The sequence below is a fragment of the Oryctolagus cuniculus genome, chromosome 2, assembly GCF_051225735.1.
Source record: "Oryctolagus cuniculus isolate XC-2025 breed Fujian yellow rabbit chromosome 2, ASM5122573v1, whole genome shotgun sequence".
Taxonomy (NCBI): Eukaryota; Metazoa; Chordata; class Mammalia; order Lagomorpha; family Leporidae; genus Oryctolagus; species Oryctolagus cuniculus.
Genome location: NC_142868.1, coordinates 12,718,116 through 12,746,066, shown reverse-complemented (window position 1 = coordinate 12,746,066; position 27,951 = coordinate 12,718,116). Strand labels below are relative to the sequence as shown.

The 27,951-nt window shown below is 43.3% G+C and overlaps 1 long non-coding RNA gene and 1 pseudogene across 5 annotated transcripts in view; one reads left to right on the top strand and one right to left on the bottom strand.

Moving 5' to 3' along the window:
- The window catches only part of LOC127486441 (uncharacterized), a 620,188-nt gene that overhangs the window by 51,811 nt on the left and 540,426 nt on the right, over positions 1-27,951 (top strand). The window lies entirely within an intron of this gene.
- Positions 24,736-26,710, bottom strand: LOC100355604 (sentrin-specific protease 2 pseudogene; annotated as a pseudogene).

Genomic DNA, 27,951 nt, shown 5'->3' with positions numbered 1-27,951 from the left:
TCTCTCCACTTTTTTAAACTATCTTGTCCTAGACTAGAGCAGTAAGCTCCCTCTCTACTCTGCTATCCACCATCATATTTTTTCACTACTCTAAGTTGCTTGCATATACCTGTTTCCCTCTCCTTCATGAGGAGGGAATGTAAGCCTCAACCATTTAGCCTTTCTTTGAGCATCAATCCTGTGTTGCATGCCTTCCCAAGTAATCTGTCTGTCAGTTTGCCTCAGCCAATTCAATCTGACTCTTCAGAGGGAACATTTGAACTTCCCCACAGTATCTGCCTTAAAGGGAACATTAGCCTCTGTGCAGTTGTTCTGGAATAGCCCTCGTGGATGGCATTGGTCACTCTTGGTCACCACCCATTAGCAGCAGGGTTCTTTGCATCCAGTTTCTAAAGTGGCCAGCTTAGATAGACAGTACCTGTCTCCTCCTCTCCTTCTTTCTTGATCCCTACACCTGAGAGGATTCTCAGACCCAGGACCTGGGATCAACTGGCTTCTTTAGACCTTGAGTCTTTCCATTTATGTCAATGCAGCAGTTATCTGAGTATGAAGTATTCCACTTTCCTGTGTGGTTCCTCTTTATAGCACAACACTTTTTTTTTTTCCTCCTTGTGTGTGGAGACAGTGCCCTCTGGAGGGAGGCCAGGAAGGAGCAAATGGGGAATTGCCTGAGTCCATCTTGCTCACAGGCTGGTGGCTGAACGGGAGGCTGTGGGGTATTCCTTTTCTCACCTTCCCAATAGAAGTTCCCAGAGCTCAGTGTTGCTGCCTTGTTTCTGCTTTAGATTCAGTCTTGGCATGTCCTGATGCTCAACATTTATGCTTGATTAAATCAGACTGCTTCCCTGTTAAACTATTACCTCTGCAGAAACAAATCTTCCTTGTGGCTAAATGAAATAGCCTCCTTACTGTATATTAAGCGTAATTTTCCCTCTGTGTGCCTGGGGACTCTCTGGGAAATGCCACTTATTGAACCTCTTCTAGTACCTGTGGGCAGATATTGTTACCTTCAAATTCTATTTCTCTGGATTAAAAAGCCACAACACAGTCAATATCCCCTTATTGTGATTCTGTGATCCAACAATTAAAATCATTTTGTTCTTCCTTGGACCTTCTCCAATTGCTTCTTGTCCATCTTTAGATGTGGAGCCAAAAATTGTGAGCCAAGCTTACAGGAAGGATTTTGCACTGACACTTTCATATCCTTATCTCTCAGTTCAGTCCCTCATCTTAATTTCACACAAGTTCTGCACTCATCCCATTTACTGTCCATTGTGGTCCCTGTGGGCTTTTTTTTTTTGTATGTCTTAGTAGGTCATTGGCTCTCTTGTATCATGGGTTTTATTTGTTTTGGCTATAGTCTAATATCTTATAATTAATTAAAGTGTATTAAGCAACATTCTTTAATTTTTGTGGTTTGTTGGTTGCAAAGTTAACTGGACATGTTATATTATGGAGTTTTGAAAGTCTGTCCAAATCTTCAGAAGCTATAGTGGTTTTACCACTAGTAACCAGTTATTACAGGTTTTGCACTATTTTCTAGAACTGCACTATTCAATGTTAGCCACTAGTCTGAAATTTAAATTAAAATGAAATAAAATTAAAAATTTAGTTTTTAGTCATCCTAGCCACATTTCATATACTCAAAAGCCGCATATGGACAGGGGCTACCATATAACACAGCAAACATATGGAATATTTCTGTCATCAGATGTAACATTCTATTAGACTTACTGGTTCAGAAGGTTTTCCAATTTGAAGAGTAGTTTCAGAGAAGCAAAGTGGCCACCTTGTTTACCTCAAATCGTAGCATTAGAGGTCTCCTCATTTAGTAATTTTTAATATTTTCATTTCTGAGAACTTGCATTTGTATTTTTCCCATTACAGATGTATTGTCTTGTAAGATTCTTATTAAATAATAGGTATCTTTTCCCACTTGTTCATTTAAAGTATAAATAAATACAATGCCTGCCATCTGTTAGGAGACAGATGTGACATAATTCTAGCCAGAATTAAAAATATTTTTAGTTTGGGTAGTCTTATCACAGGTGTATTTTTCCAGTGTAAGTCTTGACACTCTCACAAAGCCTTTCCAATCCTTACTACTTTTCCTCTTTCTAATTCTTTATACCAGCCTTGTCCACCTCCTCCAGAGCAGTGTGCGGGCCAGCCACACCAGTCAAACGGAACCTGAGGGAGAGAGTGGGAATGAAGAGAGGGACAAGGGCGCAGAGAATGGAGCCAAGGCAACAAGGCTGATCAAGGCTCGTTTATTCCAGTGTCTCAGAGATATTTATGCATAACCAGCTGTAGCTCAAGGCAACTCGGAAGTTAACACATGCAAGCATCTTATCGGGCTTTCTGCAACACAGTCATAACATAGTTAATTTTAGCAGAGTGCATCCATCAACATGGGAGTACATGACTTTCTCATCCCAGGAATTCCACAAGCCAAGACTGACCTTGACTTGTCTATGACTTGTTTATGGGCTGCCTACAGAGCAGTAAGTTCCCACTGTTTGCTGCCTTCTCATCTGGTTCCCTTCTTGCTTGTGTGTCATCTCTTCTTTCATTTCTGTATCGGTGGCCTTCAAAGTGGAATGCATTTCTTGCTGAGTTAGAAAGTATAGATGCTTTATTTTTCTCCCTGGTTAAAATTTGTGCTCTTTGTGTCTATTTCATGTACACAATTCATAAGTACACTTATGTATATAATTTGTATCCAGACCAGGTATATTCTGCACTAGCACTTTTCTAGTGATGGGATGCATAAACAATATAGGGAGACTGCTGCCCATTTCTTGGCATAGGAAGCCTAGCTTCTATTCTGCCTGTGTTCTTCTGGGCTTAGCATCAACATTTTTGTCTTTCTCTAAGGAATGTTAACTCCTGGCCTCATCTGCAGCCCTGTGCTCTCCACTCCCAGGCTTGATCCGTACTCTGAGACTCAAAGCAGCCACGTCAGACCTACTTGTTTTTAACAGAGGGATGAATTGGGCACCCTTTAGGACTTGTGCAAACTTTAGAAGGCCAGGGAGGCTATACTGGAAAACTGGTGCATTTCTGCCACATCATTGTTCATCTTTGTTTACTGAATTGTAAGACAAAATTTATTCAGAGTTTATCAAAAGCTAAAGACCCAACTGAATATTGCAGAAAAAAAAAGACCCATAATTTTATTTATTGTCCAGCCCATCCTGGCTTTTCTTGTTCAGGATATTCTTGCTCTAGGAATGTGGTGCACTGTGCACAAAGGCTGTTATTTCGGCAAGCCTCTGTTCTTGGTCTCATACCTTGAACCACTCACCTAGAACTCTTCCTTGAGCGTTCTTTCATCCCACAGGGCCTCTTGGTTTGTTTTCATTTCTGGTTTCGTTGTTGTTGACCATTTACTTTTGTATGGTTATGGCGTTCTGGTTTTGGACAAGGCTGTGGCCCTGCTGCTGGCCCCACAGCTAGGCTCCTTGGGAATGCCTTCTTTGGCCATGAACTGCTCAGGCATGTGTACCTTCTCAGCTGCGTGGTAATTATTCTCACCTCGTTTATCTCAGGCCTTGAGGTGGTGTCCAGTATTTCCTCCAGCTCCCACCTTCATCTCCATTAGGTTTTCTCAGGATCATTTAATTCATGAGCTGGAAGCCCTCAAAGCTCATCTAGCCCAACCCTCATCTTCTAAAAGCATCAACGGAAGGGAACTGACTTGCTGTAAGTTGTACAGTTAATTAAAATAGCAAATCTTGGGCTGATTTGTCATCTGGTAGTCTTTTTTAAAATATTATATATTTATTTGAAAGACAGTGAGAGAGCGAGCGAGTGAGAGAGACAGAGAGAGGTCTTCCATCCACTGATTCACTCCCAAAATGGCCAGAACGGCCAGAGCTTGGCTGATCCAAAGCCAGGAGCTTCTTCCAGGTTTCCCATGAGGGTGCAGGGGCCTAAGGACTTGGTCCATCTTCCACTGCTTTCCCAGGCCGTTGCAGAGAGCTGGATTGGAAGTGGAGCAGCTGGGACTCGAACCAGCACCCATATGTGGTACTGACACTGCAGGTGGTAGCTTTACCTGCTATGCCGCAGCACCAGCCCCCTGGTAGCCTTTTTATGTAACCAATATTCCCAAAATGCTGTTGCTCCAAAAAGGGATACCATGGTCAAATAAATTTAGGCAACAATGAGTGAACCGCCTATCAGTAGATCTTGGTGCTGAAATAGTTCTTTGAGCATTTGAAAATCTGTAATGTGAAACTTTAAGGTGGGTAGGGATGTAGTGTATTCAATAATTCTAAACTTATTTGCAAATAGAACTCTATATCCAACCACAATTACGCAAATATGACACTATCATTTCTTCAAGGCTTGGAGGTACTTGACTATTTTTCATGGGTAATTAACTACCGCTTACATACATTTTTTCCTTCCCCACCAACAATCCTTTTTAGTAACGGACTGATTCTTGGACCATCTTTGCTCAATGAGGTCAAAGCGGAAGGGTTTAGTAAATGTGCTGCTGAAGCAAGCATGAAAGTGGAAGGGTTTAAAAGAGGACACCATCACTCAGCTTCAATTTTCCCCTGCTTAGGGCAAATGTGTAGGATTCTTAGCATTTTACCCTATGTTTAAGTAGGCCCCTATTTGTCAGACCTTTAGATTTGGCTTCCAAATGCCAAGGTTAAACAGAGGTGAAAGCAAGCAGTTTTAAGAAAGCCAAGAGGCAAATGCTTGTTAATCTGAGTCTGTTCTCGGGCACTTAGCTTTTCCCAGCCGTCAGCATTCAGACACTGTTATCAGCTCATAGACACGCAATCACTCGTGTGCATTAGCCAAATTAGACACGTTGATTAAAGATAGAAATTATGTGATATGTGTTTATATATCAAAATAAGATGATTTCAGCTCCATGGGGGAGGATTGCTTTACTATGTGTGTGAGTGGTGGTAGGGAAGGTTAGGGAGAGGCAGAAGTGTTAAGTTATCAGAAAAATCTCTATTATACTATTTTTTAAAGCAGTCTTTGGCAAAAATCTATTTTCCCTGCACTGCCATGGTATAAAAAGGAGATTATTAAAAAAATTAGTGTGACCACAATGTGAAATTCCTAGTGAGTGTAAAATCAGTTAAAAAATCAAATAACCGAAACCTTTCAAGCAATTGGGACATTGTTGTGTACTGATGAGTATTATAACTCTTCAACTTCTGTGTCACTTGTCACAAAGTTTAATTTTTAGCTCAAGCCATGTCACTTTACGGAACAATCTCATTTAGTAAGGAATTATCTTTCATGGAATTGGTAAACTGTCTATCACCTTTGAAAATACAACCAGACACATGGTGGTCACTGGGTAGATGGAGGACTTAGTTTTCAAGGCTTTTAATGTAACTGCATTATTTTTGTCCTTTGTAAGATTCATAAAACAGGAAGGAAGAGGTACAAGATTGTGTGATTTGTAAGAATATGAAAATGATAGAGAAGAATCACAGTGAATGTTTCAGTTCAGCCTGCGCCCTTCTTCTCTGATGTGGTACCCTCTGGGTGCCAAGATAAGGAAGGACCTCCACACTCGCACTTCATCAGATATTCACAATGGGCATTGAAGGTACCAGTTACCTTCTAGGAAACTTAGAATCTGTAACATTTAGTTACTTCACCTCTCAAGTCCATTTTCTTGTCAGAGCTACCAAAACATGCTACAATGAATGAAAGTTCATTTTAGGGGCTGGAGCTGTGGCCTAGCAGGTAAAGCTGCTGCCTGTGGTGCCGGCATCCCACAGGGGCGCCAGTTTGAGACCTGGCTTCTCCACTTCCGATCCAGCTCTCTGCTGTGGCCTGGGAAAGCAGTAGAAGATGGCCCAGGTTCTTGGGCCCCTGCACCATTGTGGGAGACCTGGAGGAAGCTCCTGGCTCTTGGCTTCAGATTGGCACAGCTCTGGCCATTGCGGCCATCTGGGGAGTGAACCAGTGGATGGAAGACCTCTCTCTCTCTCTCTCTCTCTCTCTCTCTCTCTGTGTGTGTGTGTGTGTGTGTGTAACTGTGACTTTCAAGTAAAATAAATAAATCTTAAAGTTCATTTTGTTGGAATCAAGATCACAAAGCAGATGGCTCGAAAATCCTTAGATTTGTAAAACCCCATGGATTATAAGATACACCATTATTTTATGTGCATGAGGAAAAAAAGATGTTTCTGTCTAAACTATGATATGTCATTATTTACGATATATCCTAAGCATGAAATTTGAAAACATACACATCTTATGAAATATGGATATGCAGAATATAACCTTTTTTTAAAAAAAGATGTATTTTATTTATTTGAAAGACAGAGTTACAGAGAGAGGTAGCGATAGAGAGGTCTCCCACCCGCTAGTTCACTCCCCAAATGGCCGCAACGGCTGGAGCTGAGCTGACCTGAAGCTATGAGCCAGGAGCTTCTTCTGGGTCTCCTCTGTGGGTGCAGGGGCCCAAGGACTTGGGTCATCTTCCACTGCTTTCCCAGGCACATCAGCAGGGAGCTGGATCATAAGTGGAACAGCTGGGACTCGTTTCGGTGCACTATATGCTCTGGCTTTAACCTGCTGCACCACAGAGCTGGCTCTGGAGTAGAACCTTTTTTAAAAAAGATATTTATTTGAGAGGCAGAGTTACGGAAAGAGGGAGAGAAAAACAGAGGGAGAGGGAGAAATTGATCTTCCCTCTACTGGTTCATTCTCCAAATGGCTGCAACAAGCAGAGAAGGGCTAGGCAAAATCTGGGAGCCTAGACCTCCATCGAGATCTCCCCCTTGGATGGTAGGGGCCCAAGCACTCAGGCCGTTTTCTGTTGCTTTCTCTGTGACACTAGCAGGGAGCTAGATCAGAAGCAGAGCAATTGGGACTTGAGCCTATGCTCACATGGGATGCTGGTGTTTCATGCCATGCTTAACCTACTACACCGCAACGTTGGCGCTTATGGGGTATAATTTCCAAACCTGTGTGAGATGTTTTGTTTTCCATAGCATTTCCAATGCTATTGATGCAGTAACTTAGTACCCTGATGTTACTGTTAGTGGCAGGTACAAGAGGGCTTATTTTCTTCTGGTAATTACCTATGTGTATTTCAGTCCTTTATAGTTATAGTCAGCCCTTTGTAACTTCAAGTTTTGTATCCACAGACTCAAGCAACCTCAGATGAAAAATATTCAGGAAAAATGCAGATATATTGAAAATGTACAGTTTTTTTTCCCTAACAATACATTCTAACAGCTATTTACATAGCACTTAGGTAGTGTGAGTGATAACGGTATGGTATTTAATAAAAGGACTTGAGCATCCTTAGAATTAGGGGTGGGGTGGAGGGTGTACTGGACCCAACCCCTCCAGATTACAAGAAATGACTGCATCTGACTTTATCGACATAGGATTTGTTCTCCTAATTGAGTTGTAAGACTTAAAAAAAAAATTAGGTCTTCCCAATCTAGCCCACCATGGTGACCTTTGTAAACATCAAGTGTTGATAAGGCTTACACTTACTCATTTGCTCATTCATTCAGCCAATGAGTGTGTTTGTTGAATGCTTCCTGTGTTCCACACAAAGTGAAGCCAGGTAACATGGCATGGATTTTCTTGTGAGGAATCTCACTGGGTGATGGGAGAAATAAACAATCTGTCACAATGCGGAATGAGAAAGCTCTGAGCTACAGAGAGCCTGGGTGCATGGCAGCACATGGATGGTCTCTTAGTAGAGACTTGGGTCAGGAAGAGGCAACTTGGAGGCAGAGAGGTAGGTAATTTTGGGAGGGATGCCTGTTGGAAATGAAAGTAGTTACCAGGTCATGAAGAGCTTAGTTCTTTAGCCATTTACTTAGTAGTTTATCTTGCTAGTTAATCAATAAGCCTTTACCCTCTTTTCTGTAGGAGAAAAGTAATTATTATAGTGCACACATGTACACAGCACTAAACACTATTCTAAGTGCTTTGATTAAATCCAGCTATTTGATATTCAAAACAGCCTGTTAGGTGAGTCTTATTGTTATCTCACCTTTCATATAGGAGAAATGAGCCTCAGAGTCATGAGTAAGTTCCTTCTAGGTCCTGCAATTGCTAAATGGATTGAAACCACACATTCTGTCTGCACATTCAGCCCACTTAGCAGTTCATCCCCATGGTAAGTGACAGGTCTTGCACTTATCACAGCTATGTGTGTTCCTTATTAGCTGACTGGTATGACAATGTGCAGGAGGGCTATACTGCTTTCTTCTCACTTTGGGGAGAGGAGGAGGCACTAATCAGAGCTGAAGGGTGCAGTGCTTCTAAAAGGAAGCAGTGACAAAAATAGCTGCTTCCCAATTCCATAGTCTGGGTATTCCTGCCCAAGACCTGACCCAACACTATTGATTTAAAGAACCTGGAAGGGTTGTATCATATTTATTTAGAACCATCTGCTTTGCCATCTTGATTCCAAAAAAATAAACTTTTATTCACTATAGCATGTTTTGGTAGATCTGATGAGGAAATGGACTCAAGAGGCAAAGATTTCATACTTAATTTGAATCAGGGGTGAGAGCTGGCCTAACTGATAAGACAGGCATTGACAGTCTGTGTTCTATATTGGAGTGCCTGGGTCAAGTGCTGCTTCCAGCTCCTAATTCTAGCTTCCTGCTAATGTAGATTCAGAGAGCCCACAGAAAATGGCTCAGGTAGTTGGGTCCCTGCCACCCACGTGGGAGACCTGGATTGAGTTCCTGGCTCCTGGCTGCACTCTGGCCCAGTCCTGGCTGATGCAGCCATTTGGAGAGTGAAGTAATAAATGGGAGATTTCTATGTGTCTGCCTCTGGAATAAAACACACACACACACACACACACACACACAGAGAGAGAGAAACAAAAGCATGTGGTTTTTCTCTGTGGTGTGTTATTTGATCTTTTCTTTTGATATAGGAAGGTGACTATTACTCCAGTTCACCCTTCACTCCTGATTTTTAGACATTCTGTCAGAAAACATACATTTGATAGAATACTAATGTTTTCTAAGTTAGTTGAGGTTTTCATGCCTCAAATACCCTATCATCATTATTAGATGAGAATAAACATGCAAAATAACAATTTGGAGAGTTCCTATTTTGGCAAGGATGAGAAATAATTTCTTTTTCTGCACTGAATATCATGACCGTAGTAAAGCTTCCTGAATTCTCTCCAGCACATGGGGACGGGGTGCCTTCTCAGGGCAGGTTTGGAGGGCGGAGATCTTTATAGAAGACTTGTCGAATAACAAAATGAATGTTGAATACAAAGAAAAAATAAATTCCAAACTGACTTCATTAAAATTTGTGTTCATCTTGCTTTGTTAACTTCATTTTCTATGCGTCCTTACCTCCGCTGACTTTGCTGGAAGCTTTTCTTTGAGGCTGAGCCAGTAGTTAGTGCTATGCATTCTGGGTGTATCAGAAGATTCTCTGATAGAATCCTAAATCTCACTTCTAAAAGAACTGAGTTTTAACGAGTCAGAGTTCAGAGTTTCCTTTGAAAGGTTTGGCCAAACATGTATTTTTAAAGTGATCATCTTTGTCTTTGGGGATAAGATATAATTTACATTTTCAACGTATTGCAAACAAGAACAGACTTTATAACAGGATCCTGAAGTCCTGCTCACTGACATCAAATTCAAGGGGGGAACAAAAAACAGAGGCCAGCCACCTTGCTCTTGGTATTCAAGGGCCATTGTTAATGTTTGCAAATCTTTGCAGCCACCAGTAAAAGCAGATTGGCTGCTTCTCTGCCATTCCAATGAATGCTTATTAGCTTCTGTTAAAAAAATTTAATTGATCTCAATTCTCTGAGAGATCTCTAGTGCCTGGGGTTCCTAATGTAAGTAAACTCAGCCCACTGTGAACAGTAAAATGAAACGTAAGCGTAACTCGCCAGAAACTACCAGCAACATCTAACTGGGAGCCACCTTCAATCAGAAGACACCTATTAACATTTTTCTTTAAAATATTTATTTATTTTAAAGTCAGAGTTAACAGAGAGATCTTCCATCTGCTGGTTCACTCCCCAGATGGCCACAGCAGCCATGGCTGGGCCAGGCTGAAGACAGAGCCAGGAGCTTCATCCAGGTCTCCCACATGGGTGGCAGGGGCTCAAACACTTGGGCCATCCTTCATCTGTTTTTCCCAGGCTATTAGCAGGGTGCTGGATGGAAAGTGGAGCAGCCAGGACTCGAACCCATGCCAATATGGGAGGCCAGCACCACAGTCAGCTGCCTTACTGGCTACAACATAACACTGGCCCCAGGAGCCATCCACTAACTTCTAACTAGGGAATTTCCACTTTAACCAATCAAATATATTTTCTTTGGCTTCCACAAACTCCTTATAAAAATTTTGCTCTTGCATGCCTTGGAGCATGGAAGTATGTGATCTGGTGCCCAATTCATGAGTCGCCGAAGGTTCAAGTAAACTCATCCACACTGTAATGTGCCTACACTTATATTTTAATGCCTATAAGTATGTGGAGTAAGTGGAGCCTGGAAATTGCTTTCCAAAGTCTAGCTGGAGAGCCTCACTGAATCTGTTTGTGGACTGTGAGCGGTTGGAGTTGTCTCAGAACTTTGATGGTGTCAGTTTTCTCATCCATACCACGGGTCAACAACCATGACTGACACACCCGGAGGTGGCTCCCAACCTTGTGTAATCCCTTCTACTTGAATGGGGGGAGAGTGGGCTGTGAGCTGCCTGTAACCAACGGAGGCTGACACAGGTGAGAGCTGTCACTCCCTGTGTTAGACTACAAGTGTCAGACTCTTTCCTAGCAGCCTGAAAGGAGACACTGCCTTACCAGCTGAGGATGAAAATGACCATGCTATGAGAGTCCGAGGAGAGGACCACATGGCGAGGAAGTGTGGCAGAAATCTCCAGGAGCGACAGCTGGGAGCAGGGAACAGGGACCGCAGTCATGTAGCTCCAGGGAATATAGCCAATGAGCCTGGAAGTGGATTCAGCTGGACTTCCAGCCGAAAAGCAGCTTGGCTGACACCTGCTTTCTCTGAGCACAGGACCCAGCTAAGCTTTGCCTGGGCTCCTGGTCCGTGGAAACTGATAGTAAATTTGCTGAATATATTTTCTGCAATCAACTTTTTTTTTAAATGTAAAATAGACATAATCCAGCCTTTACTATCTTTACTATTTTAAGTGTACGGTGCAGAAGTGTTACGTATTTCACGTTATTGCATAAGCAATCTCCAGAACGTTTTCACCTCCCCAACAGAATCTTGACCCCCATTAAACAGCAACTCTCAGGGCCTGTGTTATGGCACTGCAGGTGAAGCTGGTGCTTGTGACGCTGGCTTCCTCTATCTGAGTGCCAGTTCAAGTCTCAGCTGCTCCGTTTCTAATCCAGCTTTCTGTTGATGTGCCTGGGAACAGGCACAGTGGATGATAGCTCCAGTACTTGTGTTCCTGCCTCGTGTATGGGAGACCAGGCTCAAGTTCCTGGCTCTTGGCTTTGACCTGGCCCAGAACTGGCTGGTGTGGCTATTTGAGGAGTCAAATAGTGGATGGACTGTGGGGAGCAATCTGGACTGGACTGAGTTACTGGAATTAAGACTTATTCTATGCATCTGCTCTCCCACAATATGGCGCTGGGAGAGAAGTAAACAGCTTCTGCACAGCTGCCTCCAGTTCAACCAATAAACTGTAGGACTTGCTCCTGATTGGAGAGCAGCGTACTCGGCGTGTGGGCAGCCGAGTTGGGATTGGCGGAGGAGGACTATAAAGGAGGAGAGAGACGGCATGCACCAGGAACATCTATGGGGAACATCTAAGGGGAACATCTAGCTGAAGGAACACCTGTGCAGCCCCCGAGGAAGCCGGCCGGCGGTGTGCCGCTCCCCTGCGGAAGTGGGGAAAGCGGCCAGGGGGAACTGCCCTTCCACGGAGGTGGAAGGGATAGTAGCCAACCCGGGAAGAACCAGCAGCAAACCCGGGGAGGGCCGAGCAGACAGAAAGAACAGCGCAGGGTCCTGTGTCGTTCCTCCACGAAGAGGGGGAGCGACATAATGGTGCCGTGACTCGGATATGAAGCCTAGGCAGGGCTTAGTGTCGTTCCTCCACGAAGAGGGGGAGCGACAATGGACAATCTCTCTGTTTCTGTCTCTCCCTCTTTCTCTGTGTGTCACACTGCCTTTTAAATAAAAATAAAACTGGAAAAATGGTGGGTCAGATAGATCTTAAAGGATAATAGAGGTACTGTTTGGTTCTTATTTTTTATCCTGCCATCCTTGACCACCACTGTTATTTTTTTAAGATTTATTTATTGAGAGGTAGAGTTACAGAGAGAGGGACACAGAGAGAAAGGTCTTCCATCTGTTGGTTCGCTCCCCAGATGGCCACAATGACTGGAGCCGAGCCAATCCGAAGCCAGGAGCCAGGAGCCTCCTCCAGGTCTCCCACATGGGTGCAGGGGCCCAAGCACTTGAGCCATCTTCTACTGCTATCCCAGGCCATAGCAGAGAGCTGGATTGAAAGAGAAGCAGCCGGGACTCGAACGGGCACCCATATGGAATTCCGGCGCCACAGATGGAGGCTTAGCCCACTACACCACAGCGCTGGCCCCTACCACTGTTTTACTGTTTCCATAAATGTGATTACTCTAGGTACTCTAGGTGCCTCATGTGAAATCATTGTTTGTGACTAGCTTATTTCACTTAGCCTACTGTCTTCAAGGTTCATCCGGTACTGGTCTGTATCAGAATCTTCTTTCTTATGACGGCTGGAAAATATGGCAAAGTTTGTGAATATTATGTTTACCCACTCATTTCTTGATGGACAATTGGATACTTTTACCTGTTGTCTCTTTTGGATAAATGTGTGTTTTTTAAGCATGTAAACTTGTGGTAATTTGTTATTCAGCAATAGAACACAGATACAATAACAATGCCACTCAAAGATATGGTAAAGCTTACGACATAAACTTTATAAAATTTAATGATTTATGATATTTATATATGCATATATAACAATTATAGGATGTATTGATGTGAGACCACAAAATCTACACACTTGAATAAATAAAACTTAAGGATTCAATAAAACAAATTGAAACATTTAAAGAAGTGAGTGATTCTGTCAGTTATCTGTCAGTGTGACTAGTGACGCCCTGGTGTTACAAAGGGAAGTGTGAGTTGATTTCTTCATATCCCAGCTCAATAGCAGGAGTCAGGTTCCAGTGTTTCCAGGTATCCAATGGGTCTTCAAAACGTTCATGGAAAATGCATTTTATGAAAAAAACTATACATAGATTTCAAATCGTTTCTGCATCAAAATAAATTTACCTTTGTGGGGAGCAACCGGACTAGACTGAGTTATTGGAATTAAGACTTATTCTATGCATCTGCTCTCCCACAATATGGCGCTGGGAGAGAAGTAAACAGCTTCCGCACAGCTGCCTCCAGTTCAACTAATGAACTGTAGGACTTGCTCCTGATTGGAGAGCAGCGTACTCGGCGTGTGGGCAGCCGAGTTGGGATTGGCGGAGGAGGACTATAAAGGAGGAGAGAAACGGCATGCACAGGGAACATCTAAGGGGAACATCTAGCTGAAGGAACACCTGTGCAGCCCCCGAGGAAGCCGGCCGGCGGTGTGCCGCTCCCCTGCGGAAGTGGGGAATGTGGCCAGGGGGAACTGCCCTTCCACGGAGGTGGAAGGGATAGTAGCCAACCCGGGAAGAACCAGCAGCAAACCCGGGGAGGGCCGAGCAGATGAAAGAACAGCGCAGGGTCCTGTGTTGCTCCTCCACGAAGAGGGGGAGCGACAACCTTTTCATTCCATTTTCCCATGAATTTCTGAAGTACCTGTATTGTGTTTTTACGCATCATAACAAGTTATAGTACATTTAGCAGCTTAAGATTACACATGCACGTTCTATCTCACGTCTGTGGCTCAGGGTCCAGGCATGGCTGAGCTGGTTTCTCTTCTCCAGCTCTCCTGCAGCTCCCACTGAGGTGTGAGACCGGCTGCAGCCTTTTCTGTAGACTCTGCTAGAGAGGGATGAGCTTCCAAATTCACTCACCCTGTTGGCCATGTTCGTCTCCTTGTGCTGCAGGCTGAGACCTCCAGCCTCTGGCCGGCTGTTGGCGAGAGGCTGCTTTCAGTCCTAGGTGCCTCCCCCGGTTCTCTCCCTGATGCCCTCTGGATTCAGTTCAAAACAAGGCCACAGGACAGCAAGTTGCCATAGCAAGTCGGCCAGCAAGGTGTCATCACACAGTGTAGGAGAACCATGGGCGTGACATTCCATCATCTTTGCCTTGTTCCACTGGTTAGATGCAAGTTACTATGGATACAAAACTGACAAGATGCCTTAAAGAGAAAACAGTTCAGTTCTTCAGCAGCTTTATCTATATGTAAGAACCACTTATGAAGTTAAAAGAAGGAAGAGCCTGAAAGTCTCCTGCAAGCCCTCAGAATAATTCTCTGCAGCTGGTGGAATCCAGGCAGTGTAGTGAAAAGACAAACCCTCGTAGTTCAAATGTGCAGCTGTTGTGGGCTAGGTTGGTTCTAAATTTCTATTCCAGACCCTTTCTTTTTAGTTGGAGAATTCTAAGTACAGGCACAAACACAATGTGCAGCATGATAAGGTTTATTTACAGAGTAGAAGAATACACAGGTACATGTGGGCTTTATCTAGGGAGAGTGGGCCAGGAAAGGTCACGAGGGATTTTCATACCCTCTCACTGTGGGTCCACGAGGAGAGACAGCCTGTGCCGTTTTACCTGACTTCTTTTGAGCTTAGAAAACAGAAGCGTTATGTGGTATGTTTATATAATGCCTCCACGTTCCAGTAAAGGGAAGGGCTTCCTGGGGAAGACGTCATCTGATTGACAGGTAGATGGATATGATAACATGGAATGGGGGAGGTGTGGCTTCCAGCCCATGAACTTAAACTATCTGTCTGACTTGTCCCATATCATAGCCATGGTTGAAAGCTGTGAATCTACTCCAAATCCCTCCTTGCAGTCCTGACATTCGGGCTTCGCGTGGGACCCAGGACAGCCCAAGATCTACATCAGTGGCACACTTAAGCCTAGAACTTGGGGAACCTAAATTTCATTTTGTACTTTTCTGTTATACCGTGCTCCTTTCTTAATTTGGAATTTGTGGACTAAGTTTTGCCTCTTTAGAAACTGGGCCAGAGAGGAAAAAACACATGAGTGGCAAATTTCTTGTTTTCAGCAGTGTTGGAGCTGGCTCTCACTGGCTTTCGAGAGCTGACTGGTATGAGCACCTATTTCCAGCTCCTTGTTTCACTTTGGGAGTGTGAAACTGGTCAGGGGCAAACAGCCCATGGTGATGGGCAAATGCTGTACACGAGACCTCCACTCCCACCCACCCGGGAGAGCTGGCAAACCTTCACCAGTCCATCAGTATTCCTAATGCTCTTCAGAAAATTCACAGAAAATGAATATTTGAAAAAAACTGTAAATAGATTTAAAAATGTTTTCACAAGAATAGTTATGTTTTAATTCTATTTTCCATGAAGATTTTGAAGTACCTTATATGTTAATATGAACAATATGGGTATGTGCTTTTACAATAAATACTATAGTAATTGTGGTCACTCTTGGCTAAAATGCAAAATGTAAATTAACAATGAGTCGGATGTCTGTGTCTTCCTGTCCTTCTCAGGGAATGTTCCGTGGGTGGCTGAATGAACTGGCTGGGAGTTCATCCCCCCCTCCCCCTTTTTTTATTTTTGTCTGCAAAGTCATAGGGGATGGAAAGTTTTCAGGACACAAGTGGTTAATTTCTCCTCAGGGCGACATTTGTCTCTCATTTTCCTCCCATCCTCAGTTAGTTTCTTGCCCAGGGCTCTTTATTGTTGCTGGCGTTGATGCTTACCGGGACCCTTTACTGCTCTGAACAGAATCTGAGATGTCAGGTGGGACAAACCAGAATGCTGTTTACAGAACATAAAGTCTTCTGTTGGGTTCACAAAGTGAGCTTTTCTACGTACTTCTGCTGTGAGGGGTGGGGAGGAGGGGCTGGGGGAAGTGCCGCTGTCAGTTTTGGTTCATGGGGTTGAAGTGTCCCTGTGGGCTTTGACTTCCTGGGAATCTCAGAGACCTGCATGCCCAGGAGGGCGGGAAACTCCCTGAGAGCAGCTCTAAGGCTTTTCCCCCAGGAGGAGAGGGGCTGGCGCCTTCTATTGCTCTCCAGTGCCTTTTGACTCAAATTGTGAACCTGAACTTCCATGAGGAACTTTCTGCCTCCCCCTCCTACTTATTGATCTTCTGCTGCTAAGCTCCCTTTTCGTGGTCTTTGAAGGGAGTCTTGGGAAGAGAGCAGCAGCACAGTTTAATGGGAGAAGCACAGGTTTGATGTCAGCCAGCCCCTCATGGCTCCATCACTCACAAGCTACAGGACCCCAGGGTCAGTTGCTTTTTGGGCCTCAGTCTTAGAAAATGGAGCCAATAATGTCTGTCCTTCAATGCTTTTGAAAAGGATCTGTGATGTCCTGAGCCAGTGCCTTGTACTCAGCAAATAGTCAATGAACAGTATTGCCCTCTAGTGGGTGTCCCCTCTAATAGCACCAGTAAATAGTGTATGATTTTCACTCTATTTGGCATTTTGCATGTTTTGTTTCACTTTATCTTCACAATGACTCTCTGTAGTTTAGAAGGTGAAATTTCATCCCCTCAATAAGACTTTTCTTAGAGATTTTTTTCTAAGATTATTCCTACATCCCCATTATGATATCCGATGTCCTGGTATATTTTTGCACCTAACATTATCTGCAATTTTAATATTTGCTACATATTTACTATATAAAAAGTAATCTCAAGGAAGAAGCTGTTTTGATCTTAGTTGTACAGGCTATGCTAAAAACAGTGCCTGATATGTAATGGATGATTTTTGCACACAAATGAATTAAGTACTATTACGTTCTTTATTTTGTATCAAGGAGAAGCATGAGTTATAAATAACAGTTGAATGATTGTAGAGCTAGAGGTAGAAAGACCCAGGATTGGAAATGGGTTCTTGGACCCTAGAATTCATATGCTTGATAACTATTCTACCCAGACTTTCATTACAGGGTAAACATTTTATAGTGGCTGTGTTTCTTAAAGTCTATGTTAAGCTATGTTAGGGCTTAGCATTGTATTAGAGGAGATAAGACTTAGAAAAGATGCTTTAAATAAAGATCTTTGTTTTGAAAGATCCTATACCCTAGCTGGGAAAATATAGCATACACTGTGAAATAGACAGTAACACAGAATACTTTTGATTAAATGCTCAACAACTGAGGAGGAAAAAATGTGGCTGTATTTCATCAGAGTAATTAATAATATGCACAAAAGCCAGAGTTGTTTTTGTTTCCAAGATCTCTTCATTTCATCTATTCATTTATGAAACATTAAATACCTACTAATTGCCAGGCACCAGTTTGAATATACATAGAGGTGCTCCACACTTAAGGAGCTCATAGTTCATGGGAAAAGTAGGCACTAGCAGAATTCATTATGATGCAGTTTCTTAGCTGTAGTTGTAAAGACTTGCATAGGGCATTAGGCACACATGGGAAGAGAAAGGCTTGGCTAGTAGCCAGGGGCCAGCTGATGAAATGCTATTTTTTCTATGTTAGAGATTTTTGGCTTTGTTTTCTAGGTCAGTGGACATGATTTTGCAGCTACTGTGGGATATTTGGCAGCGTCTGGGGACATTATTGATTATCACAATGCAAGGGGTGCTACAGTTATCTAGTGGACAGAGGTCAGGGATGTGGTCAGACTTCCACCCCATAATGCAAAGACACAAGAAAAATTTCTGGCTGTAAATGTCAGTAATGCTGAGGTTGAGAAATTATTCTCAGGCAGTTGGGTTATTGCATGGCTTTGAGTAGATGGCACAGCCATGCACTTTTTAGAAAGTTGTTGGCTGTGTGGAGCTCATATTAGAGGAGGCTAAGACTGGAGGCAAAAGGATGATCTGCAGCAGCACAGGCGAGAACTGGCAAGAACAGAGCCTTTGCACCAGAATCAAGAGAAAAAGTGAACTTGAGGACTTAGAGATTGATTGGATCTGTGTGGGAGAGGAGGGGATTGGTCAAGTTTCTGCCTGGTATGATGGGGCATTTAGTGCAGCCATTACCAAGACCAATCCTAGAGGAAGAATAGACAACAGCAGAAAGGAATGAGACCGATTTAAGTACACTGGTTTGAGCTTCCCATGGTCATGCAGGCAGAGCCATTCAGCAGGTGTTGGGCATGCAAATCTGAAACTTAGGGAAACCTGATTTTGGGGTCACTAGCTTGGAGTAGTGGATTAAAACCAGAAGAGGACAATGGCTCATTCAGGAAGAATGTGTGAAATGAAAACAGCAGAGCGTTGAGAATATTGTTCACTGGAGTAGAGACAGGAGGGGCCGGCGCTGTGGTGTAGTGGGCTAAGCCTCCACCTGTGGCACTGTGGGCTCTGATTTGTGTCTCAGCTGCTCCTCGTCTGATGCAGCTCTCTGCTATGGCATGGGAAAGCAGTAGAAGATGGCCCAAGTGCTTGAACCCCTGCACCTGTGTGGGAGACCCAGAAGCCCTTGGCTCCTGGCTTCAGATTGTCAGGGCTGTTGCAGCCATCTGGGGAGTAAACCAGTGGATGGAAGACCTTTCTGCCTCTCTCTCTCTATTCTCTGTAACTCGACCTCTCATTTCAATAAAAATCTTAAAGAAATACATACAGGAAAGGGGCAGATGGAGGGAGAATAACTGTAAAGATGGAGGCAGAGATTAGAGGGATGCAGCTCCCAGCCAAAGGGGACACTAAAGGAACCCCTGGAGGTTCAGAAGAAGTGAGGCAGCATTATCATCTTGCAGCTCAGAGGGAGCATGGCCCTGCTGACACCTTGGTTCCTGTTTTGTAGCCTAACAGAGCTGTGAGAGTAAGTTTCTGTGATTTGAAGCCATCTAAAATACCAGTTTGTGGCACTTTGCCATGGCAACCCTAAGAAATGACTATAGCTGGGAGTGTCCCCAAAATGCTTAAACAAACTCATATATTTTTCATTATCATCAGTTTCACTGAGTGAAGTTTATTTGTAATATCCATGACACTACGTGGCAAAACATTATTTTACCAGATAAAGTTCATTTCTGAGCCTCGGGCTGATTCTGGTGTACACTGAGTGCTATCGTTTGTGTACACTCCAAAATTCATACATTGGCATTGAAGCCCCAAGGTGATGGTGTTAAGAAGGAAGGTGTTTAGCAGGACTGGTTTGGTCAGGAGGGCTTTGTCCCCTTGAATGGGATTAGTGTCCTTATAAAAGAGATTGAAGACAGCCAGTGGTTCCTTTTGTATCCTGCTGCCATGTGACAACTGTGTTTGTCTCTTCCATCTTGTGAGGACACGCAAGAAGAGGGAGCAGACGACAAACCCTCGCCAGATACCTGTGGGGAGCAATCCGGACTAGACTGAGTTACTGGAATTAAGACTTATTCTATGCATCTGCTCTCCCACAGTATGGCGCTGGGAGAGAAGTAAACAGCTTTTACACAGCTGCCTCCAGTTCAACCAATAAACTGTAGGACTTGCTCCTGATTGGAGAGCAGCGTACTCGGCGTGTGGGCAGCCGAGTTAGGATTGGTGGAGGAGGACTATAAAGGAGGAGAGAGACGGCATGCACCAGGAACATCTAAGGGGAACATCTGAGGGAACACCTGTGCAGCCCCCGAGACGAGCCGGCCGGCGGTGTGCCGCTCCCCTGCGGAAGTGGGGAATGCGGCCAGGGGGAACTGCCCTTCCACGGAGGTGGAAGGGATAGTAGCCAACCCGGGAAGAACCAGCAGCAAACCCGGGGAGGGCCGAGCAGACGAAAGAACAGCGCAGGGTCCTGTGTCGTTCCTCCACGAAGAGGGGGAGCGACAGATACCCAAACTGATCTTGGACTTCTCAGAGTCTGGGACTTGGAGAAATACATTTCTTTCACTTATAAATTACCCAGTCTGAGGTGTTTTGTTATATCATCATGAACAGATTAAGATAGAATGGTAAGGATAAAAGAAGTGCTGGTAGTAGTGTCTGCCAAAGTGTGTTTCTTGTTGGTGCTCCTGAGCTGCACACATGCATACACACACGTGTGATCCTTTCTGTGCTGAGCCTTTAAAAGGAAGGGCACCAACAGCTGAGGCTTTTGTAGAGTACAATGGGATAGATGTGGAACTGGGAGAAAAAGGCTTGGGAGATTAGAAGAAATGGGGCAGAGAATCTGGTATTCATTGACAAAACTTTCCAATCCTCTTAGTGTGCTTTTGTCTCATGGCTGTTTTCAGATAATCATCTTCCTCCCTCATTTTCAGTAGAGCTATGGATTTTTAAAAATTTGTGGCCACAATTCATGTACTACATGGGGTTGTTAACTCATCTTCGTGTGCCTGGCTCTTCCCTGTTTTCAGCACGACGAGTTCTGCAATCCAGGAAACCCTACCCCAGTCCTGGGCAAATCAGGACAGTTGACCACTATGTCTATCTTTGATCAAAAATAATGCCCCACTATATCTTCTTTCCTATCTCTCATATTTTTCCAACCAATGAATAAGAATATGTCAGTCCCTGTCTCTTGAGCTAAGGCAGTTCAGCTGTGCCGGGCCTTGGGGACGTGGGGGAGGCTGGGATATGATGACCATCTGAGGATTCTTTGGCAACTGGACATCCATGATTTATACCCTGTGGGTTGCTGCTACTTATAACTGTTGAGGTTTTGTAAAAGTCATGAAACTCTTGGAGCTGGCACCATGGCTCACTTGGTTAATCTTCTGCCTGAGGTGCTGGCATCCCATATGGGCACTGGGTTCTAGTCCCAGTTGCTCCTCTTCCAGTCCAGCTCTCTGCTGTGGCCCAGGAGGGCAGTGGAGGATGGCCCAAGTGCTTGGGCCTCTGCACCCGTGTGGGAGACCAGGAAGAAGCACCTGGCTCCTGGTTTTGGATTGGCACAGCACCGGCTGCAGTGGCCATTTAGAGAGTGAACCAACGGAAGGAAGACCTTTCTCTGTCTCTCTCTCTCTCACTGTCTGTAACTCTACCTGTCAAATAAAAAAGTCATAGAGCTCTGGCAGGGTGGGACCATTGATTGGTTTCTTTTACTTGATAAGTTTCTCAAACTTGGGTCCTGGTTACAGGACACTGATTAGAAATTTTTACCATATATAATGTAGACAGAATGATCTGTAAACATACATGTAGAGTGAATATCAATAATTTGCATGACAGAGCTTAGTTTCTCCTTGGAATACACACTGCATTGTCTCTGAGAGTTTCAAGAGCAGAGTGGTGACTTGTCACTTAGGATGGACTCCACTACCTGGATGCAGTTGGCAATGAAGCAGTAGGATTAAGGGTTTCTGAGAAATCCAAATAGGGAGCTCCAATCCATGACACTAAATTCATGTCATTTAAGTAACCAAAGGAAGCTTTAGACCCTTTCTCTTTGCCAACAGATGGTTGTTTCACACACAATTTAAAGACCCAGATTTCTTTTAAAGCTCTCAGTGATTTAGAAATGGGCAGTGTAGAGGCTACAGGATTGCAGGCAACGGAAGGCAGAAGAGCCTTTATACCCCAGTCATACAGACACAGAAATGTTGTAACATTCAGTCACAGAGCATGCAGTGACTTGGTACAAATTCTATATCCCTGATGAAACCCAAGAGTATCATAGTGATAATAATGGCAATAATGATCATATGCAGTAGATATGCAACACTATAATGGAGAGATTCTAGTCTTGAGCTAGAGGCAAGACACTAACAAATTCATCGCACAAGGTCTCTTGGGGCCAGGCAGTTGATATTCCCCAAATGGAACTCTTGATTTTGTGTCTTTTTTTCATACTTCTATGGCACCTGCAGGTGAACTGACTTGTATATGAGAGATGATAGGAGTCAAGCACTTGAGAAAAATGAGGTGAAACTATATTTTAAGTAACTCTGTAAAAGACAATGGTCTGTGGCAACTAAACAGTAGCAGAGTCCCTGTCTCTCATAGAAAACAACGAAGAATGGCAACACAATAAGAATGCTTTCAGTTTAGAGAGCAAAAGCTTGTGGATTTTATTGTGTTTGGGAATAGGCTAGGACAGCATAACCAAACTCATTTAGGCAGTAGCAGCGAGAGTGACATAATTTGACCAAGAATCTTTTACAAATCAATATCAATTTAAATATCAATTTAAAATAATTTAAAATAAATATCAATTTAAAAGTATGGGCTCAATTGCAGATCCTATTATATGCAATAGTTACCCCAAAGTTTCATGTCTTATTTAATATCACTTAATAAGGGCTTCAGAAATCTCTTGAGATGTAAAACAGTGTGGAGGACCCTAGACTTTTGGGAGTTTTTAAAGATTTTCTGGCCAATGAAACCTTTCATATCTCCATGATTTTTCCACTTTTGATCCCTCCCCCTGTTGATACCCTTCTCCTTGTTCCATCTTAAATATTTCTGCTTAGCAGTAGGACTCAGCTCCCAAGCCTTTTCTGAGCTCCTCCTCCAGGCTGACTTGTAATGAATATGTTTGTGTACTCACGCCTTCCTTAGCTCAGAGGCCAGCATGTCTCTTACTGAAAATGCCAGATGGCTAATATCTTAGGCTCTGTGGTCCATGTGGTCTCTGTACACCCACTCAGTTGTGCTGCTGTAGCACATAGGCAGCCACAGATAACACCTATGTGAGTGGGTGTGACTGTCAGTAAGATTTTATTTATGGACACTGAAATTTGTATTTCATATAATTTTCATGTGTCACAAGATATTCTCTTGACTTTTGAATATTGGTTTATTTGAAAGGCAGAGCAGTATAGAGAAGAAAGCGGAGACAGACATAGAAAAATCTTCCATTCACTGACCTACTGTCCAAATGCCCATAACCACCAAGGTTGAAGAAAGGGTGAGTGGCAGGGACTGAAGTGCTTGAGTCATCACACGCTGCCTCCCAGGGCGTGCAGTAGCAGGAAACTGGATTAGAAGCAGAGCAGGATTTAATCCCAGATACTCCAATATGAGATGTGGAGGTCCCAAACAGCATCTTAAGTACTGTACCAAATGCCTGCCCATTAAAAAATTATTTGCTTTATTATTTTGTGCTTATTTGAAAGGAAGAGAGAGAGATCATTTTTTAAAAAGATTTGTTTGTTTGAAAGTCAGAGTTATGCAGAGAGAGAGGTCTTCCATCTGCTGGTTCACTCCCCAATTGGCTGCAACGGCCAATCCGAATCTGTGCCAATCTGAAGCCAGGAGCCAGGAGCTTCTTCTGGGTCTCCCACGTGGGTACAGGGGCCCAAGGACTTGGGCTACCTTCTGCTTTCCTAGGCCATAGCAGAGAGCTGGATGGTTTAAGTGGATTAACCAGGACTCAAACCAGTGCCCCTATGGGATGCAGGCACTGAAGGCGGCAGCTTTACCCGCTATTCCACAGCACCAGCCCCAAGAGATGATTCTTTTGACATTTTAGCCATTGAATAAAGATCATTCTTCACTTGTAGGTCATATAAAAACTGGCAGTAGGCCACTGCAGTTTGCTGGCCACGTAAGTTTTCTGTTGCTGTATAATATGCATCATCACAAATTCAATAGCTGAAAACAACACGTAGTTATTATCTTACAGTTTCTGTGAGCCAAGAATCCAGGTATGACTTAGGTAGGTCCTCTGTGGAGTCTTTTTTTTTTTTTTTTTACCAGACAACCTTTTATTACATCAAAAAAGCAACACTAGGCACTAGACCTTGCAAAATATGTTCTTACCAATTCTAAACTTTTTGAAATTAAAATGCATAACCACATCTGTAAGGTTTTTCAGAACAAAAAAAAGTTAAACACAACCTTTCATATGCAAAATAGATTATTATGTAACTGGCAACCTGAGAGCCAAGTACTAAAATTTCTTCCACAAATGTCCGTGGGAGTAGAGTGGGAGGATGTTAATCTTAATGATTACAAAACTTAATTTTGATTTAGTATTTAGGAGACAAAAATTCTGATTTAAATTGAATACTATCTTTTGAAATCAACAGCTCAGGCCAGACCTGACAATTCTGAGGTTTATAATCAACCAGATCTGGGACTAAAATGAAGATTTAGGGTACCCAGTTACTTTGGGTGCAGTTCCAAGAGTAAGCCAAGTCACCTCATTTCCAGAAAGGGAAGTCTCTGTAAGATGACCATGACATTCTTCTGAAGATGCTCGGATGGCCAGAGTCCCCCGGCCATAGTTCCACTTTTCCACGCCACTGTGCCAATGCTGTAGTGTCAGACTTCTTCTGAGAAGCAACCAAAGTCCTATACCATAGCATTTTATTTCTCCTGGCATTTTTAAGTCTCAATAAAAGAAAAAAAGAAAACAAAAAAATCCAACTTCAAGTTGGCAACTACTGTTCCAGGTTGGAGAAGCCATTACCACTTCCTGCCTCCCCCCACTGATTTCTCTCCTGGTCTTTTGCAGGAATGGCAACTTGATCAACATTCCTTTCAGAAATAATTCTAAATTACTTGTTAAACCATTTAACTGTAAAAAGCAGTGTAAAATAGCCACTGCCCATTATGTTTGCAAATGAGTGAGCAAATGAATACATGTGAACAAACACAGAAAAAAATTTGTAGAATAAATTCTGCATTTCTCACATTCATAGGGAAATAAATCTTTTTAAAAATCATATTAATTAGTGTTTGTTCTTGTGCGGGTTGAGTAGTCCAGGGCTCTGAGCAGGCATGGCCCTACAAACAGGCTTACAAGCAGCCCTCTGCACCCCAAGTCAGGATGGTGGCCTTCATGCTCTGACAGTTCAGTGCCTGTGCGGGAACAGAAGTGATGCAGGGACCTTTTAACCCGCAATGCACGAGGTATATGGAAATGTCCGTGAAAGACCACCAGCAGCTGGGGGACCAGGCGGGGCATTCTCCCAGCAACTGCTGATGAAAGATTTCCCACACCATCTTCCAGAAGAGAGGCATCTGGTGCTGAGTAAATGTGATAGGTTTGCCCCTAGAAATATAATCTGCATATTTACAAGCAAACATTCCACAATCACTCCCATTCAACTGTTGAGGAATCTTATGTGGCTTCATGCTGCGGTAGGTCCACTGTAAAAGATTCAGATCGATGTTCCTTGTGGTCTTACTTTCATGCTGGAAATACTGAAGAAGAATCTCGCAGATCTCCTGGCTCCTGGCTTTGGATAGGGATCTTGTGGCCCTTTTGCCCCAAAGCATGCAGATATTTGTGACACTTTTTCCTTAGGCCCATTGCCACCAGGCTCCAGTGTACCTTTCGATGAATAGGCACCAGGATAAGTTCTTGTTCAAAGAGATTTACCCTTTTGGTCCATCTTTTTACTGCTTGGTAATCCCCAGACTTTAATTTAGGATAGAAGAAAGTACTGAATGCATGAAGTACTGGATAGCCTTGCTTTTTATTTCTTTCTACCAAAAGATTCTTATAGGAATTAATGACTTTATCATTGAGCCAGTTCCTTAAGGTCTGGATATCTCCTTGAGTAATTCAAAATTTGAAAGTGCTACTTAGGATCTCATCCTGTGGTCCATGGCCTAGGACATGACTGATTTCCTTTTCCATGTCCTCTGTAAATTCAAGGAGATCATCAACTCTCCTAGCCCTCTCTTTGCTTGAGCAATTCTTTTCCTTTGTCTCAAGTATTGGCGTTCTCCTCCTGAGCAAGCCATTGCTTCCACTGCCAGGCGGAGTTGAGCCAACTTCTCCAGCTGGTGTCCCCTCCTACCTTCATTATCAAGTCTGATGCCAGCCATCTTTAATGCATCAGAAAGTTTCCCTTTTAAACACCCTTTTTCACTTCTCACTGGACACAGACATCCCCTTGTTTCAGCAACTCTATGTTGTTCTGGGCCAAGCTGAGTTGTTCTGATTCCGTAATTTTGCTCTCTCTCCCCAGCCTTTGGACTGACTTCTTTGAGAACTGTGATGATTAGAAGTTACAGAAAGGACAGAATTTCCATGACTACTTTAAGTTGTTCTAATAACCTTTGATAGGACGCCTCAGACCTTTGCTACCCTCTGTAGAAATTGTCTCGGTTACAGCCTGTTCCTGAGGTTTCCATGTTAAGGAACTCTCTGGATTGCCTTTGCTATGACGGCAGCTATCTGGTCTTCTGTTATAGCCTTTTGAGTTCAAGGTAAAACCAAAGGAAGGCAGAACTCTGTGTGGCTGATCTCGGGTTACCGTCACTCTGACCTTTGGATAGTCACTTATTCCATTAGGAGATTTATTGCCCAATTTCCGTATGTTCCAGGATCCAGAACCTGTCAATTCACAAGATGAAGAGCCTGAAAATACTCTTATACCTCTTCTGAAGAGGACACATTCCGTGTTCCATTAAAAAACAAGTTACCATGGGCTTTGTGGTCAGTGGGAATGGAAATCCAAATAAGCTGGCAGCGTTGTAGAGGCTGTTTTTCACTTGATGAATACAGCAGTCTACTCTGGGTCTTTTGGGTGGTATTTCATCAGTGGCCCTGTAGAAAACAGAGTGCTGTTAGAGCCCTGCCTCTTCAGAAGGGCCCGGGAAGGGGGCGCTGACTGGTTGCAGAAACAGAAAATGGTGCCGAGAATCCTAACCAGGCTTCTGTACGTACACACCAGGGCTGAGCAGCAACGGGGCTGTACAGCCCGAGATGCAAACCCCAGAGCTGTTGCCATCGCTGCCGGCAAGACCCAGTCACTGACATGTGATGTGAAAACAAACACCCTCTGCTGAGTCTTAAAGGGCTGTCATCAAGGTGTTGGTCAGACTGGGGAAGAATTTACTTCCAAGCTTATTTAGTTTGCTGGCAGGATTTTTTTTTTCTTGGGTTCTGTAGCAGAAGGCACTGGTGTTTTGCTGCTGTCAACTGAAGGCTGTGTCCAGGTCATGTACTAAGGAGTGCCTCAACATGGCATCTTACTTCATCAAGCCTACGAAAAGGACTTGTATGTGATACATACACATCACGTCACATGTGTATTTTGTACTGATTGGGAACAAGCCACTTATACCCCCTGCACTCTGGGAAGGAGATTGTACAAGGTCATGAATAGCAGAAGTTGGAAACATAAGGGATCACCTTCTTTAGGGTCTATTTATTACATCAACTCTTGCACTAGATGGTGAGTTCTGGAGACAGGAACTCTAGAAGAGACTATGAATTATTTTGGTACCTTCAGCATGTAACCAAGAATCTGATACAGGCAGAATCAGATACAGAATGCATGCTTGGTAAATGTTAGCAGATAGAATGAATGTATGGTTTCTTACATGCAATTGAAACAGTCGAAAAAGGGCAGACATTTGGTGAAGCAGCTAAGACACCACTTGGGACACCTAAATCCCTGTATCAAGTGTCTGTGTTTAAGTCCTGGCTCCATTTCCCATTTGATCTTTCTTTTAATGCAGACTGTAGGAGGCAGCAGGTAATGGTTCTCACCCATGTGAGATACTGTGAATTCCTAGCTCCGGGCTTCAGCCTGGCCCAGCCCTGACTCTTGAGGGTGTTTGGGAAATGATCCAGCAAATGGAATATCTTTCTGTGTCTGTGCCTTTTTCTCTTTCTGTCTTGTGAATAAATTAAAAAATAAAATTTAAGAACAGTAAAATATATTTCTTGTAGACCTCCCCCATAAAACAGTCATAACATTGCTGGTAATAATAGTCCTCATGAAAGGCTGTTGATTACACTAAGATATATTTCTGTGAATGGGTTTTGATGCAAAAAAGGAAGCTTTGTCCACATTCTTGAGTTTGGTTTCATAGAATTCATCAGATATCAAGAGCATTTTCCTGGTGGGACATAAAGAACGATTAAAAACATGTTCTAGTCAATCAACATAAAAACAAAATCAAAATTGGGATTCCATCTTAATGCTCTAACCAGCGAACTTGTATAGCAAAAAATTTCCAGAAGCAGTTTTTTGAAGATATGTCAAAGGCAGC